At 39.7% G+C, this 1,851-nt stretch overlaps 1 pseudogene; it reads left to right on the top strand.

Annotated features, from left to right (window-relative positions):
- Window positions 1-903: 903 nt before the first annotated feature.
- Window positions 904-1,598, top strand: LOC111820577 (40S ribosomal protein S6 pseudogene; annotated as a pseudogene).
- Window positions 1,599-1,851: the final 253 nt, after the last annotated feature.

Raw genomic sequence — 1,851 nt, 5'->3', positions numbered from 1 at the left:
ATGAAAAGGTCAAGAAAGAGGCTTGCCAATAACTCTTTTTTTGGAAAGGCAAATAAGGGAGTTGATTTGAATATTAAATAATCATTGAAACACTTTATAGCATCGCCTTCTTTGGTTAAAAATCCACACCTGACAGTTTCTTTTTATACGAGCATTTTGTCTCTAACTATGGAGTCAGACTATAATTGATGTGTTTTGGGGAGCAATTTGCAAGAAGAATGATAATATAATATTATCTCTATCAACTTTGATAAAAGCCAAAACAATAATGTCAAAGTGTGTTTACCTGGCATCAAATATATATTGACTAACAGTCTATGTTGCTGTTGTTAGCTGCTGTTGAGTCAGTCCCCCCCACCTCATACCTACCTCATGTACAACAGAATGAAATGCTGCCCAGTCCTGCATCCCCATGATGTGTTCCAGATCTGTGTATTGTGATCCATGGGGTTTTCATTGGCTGATTTTTAGAAGTAGATCACCAGGCCTTTCTTCCTAGTCTGTCTTTGTCTGGAAGTTCTGCAGAAACCTGTTCATCATCATAGCAACACGCAAGATTCCACTGATAGATTGGTGGCGGCTGTGCATGAGGTGCATCGGGCGGTAATCAAATCCAGAGCTCCAGCATGGAGGGTGAGAATTCTACCTAACTGTCTATAGAAAGGGGATAGAGGTAAAAAAAAAAAAAAAAAGAACAGAAAGTCAAAATTTACTATAAGAGTTTCAAGTCTTTGTGTCCAGTAGCACTCAGACCATGACAAGACAGAAAAGTTGAAGAGGGCTTGTAAGAGAAAGGTAAGATGAATTCATTTTGTATATGCAAGTAAAAACATCCAATCCATAGTTAGAAACACAGGATCAGCTCTCTCTTGTGGCTTCTCAGAGGTAAGCAGCTGCTTTAGGATGAAGATTAATATCTTCTTCCCAGCAACTGGCTGTCAGAAACTCATTAAAAATGAACAATGAACACAAACTTCATACCTTTTGTAAGAAGTGTATGGTCACAGAAGTTGCCCCCGATACTCTGGGAGAAGAGCGGAAGAGCTTTGTGGTCCAATCGGTGGTAGGAACTATAAACAAGGTTTCCCCACATGGCTGTGTCCACCTGTTCCTGAGTAAAAGGTAATCCTGTTATACACCAAGGAGAACTGGAGAAAGGAAGTGCAGATCTGTTTGGGGTTGCATTGTGTATGCCAATCTGAGTGTTCTCAATTTGGTTATTGCAAAAAGGGAAAGAAGGGTATTCCTGGACTGACTAATACTCCTGTGTCTCATTATTTGAGGCCCCAAAGAACATAATCTGAAAATTTCTCTTAAGAAGGCCATGTCCACTAGTATGCTGTGAGAAAGCCTATAATCAAAGAAAGTAAGACGCCCAAGACCAAAGCACCCACAATTCAGCATCCTGTTATTTCACGTGCTCTGCAGCACAAAACGTTGGAGTATTACTCTGAAGAAACAGCTTACTAAGAAAAATAAAGAAGAAGCGTTTTGCCAAGAGAATGAAGGAGACCAAAGAAACATGCCAAGAAGGGATTGCTAAGAGACAGAAGCTGTCCTCTCTGATAACTTCTATCTCTGAGTCCAGTCAAAAATAAGATTTACTAAGAGTAATAAGTAAGAGCAGACATTTTAAAAAGAAAAAGAAATATAGGATTGAAGTTTGTGTGAAAGGTCAAGAGTAGAAATGTAGTTTTTATCAAACCTGTAAGCCCATTGCCGTCCAGTCGATTCTGACTCACAGCAACCCTACAGGACAGGGTAGAACTGCCTCATAGGATTTCCAAGGATGTTATCTTTATGGAGGAGCTATGGTGGTGCAGTGGTTAAGAGTTCAGCTACTAACTCAAA

This window comes from Trichechus manatus, unplaced genomic scaffold, assembly GCF_000243295.1.
Source record: "Trichechus manatus latirostris isolate Lorelei unplaced genomic scaffold, TriManLat1.0 scaffold00043, whole genome shotgun sequence".
Lineage (NCBI taxonomy): Eukaryota > Metazoa > Chordata > Mammalia > Sirenia > Trichechidae > Trichechus > Trichechus manatus.
The sequence above is the reverse complement of the archived record's forward strand: the minus strand, read 5'-3'. Positions and strand labels throughout refer to the sequence as shown.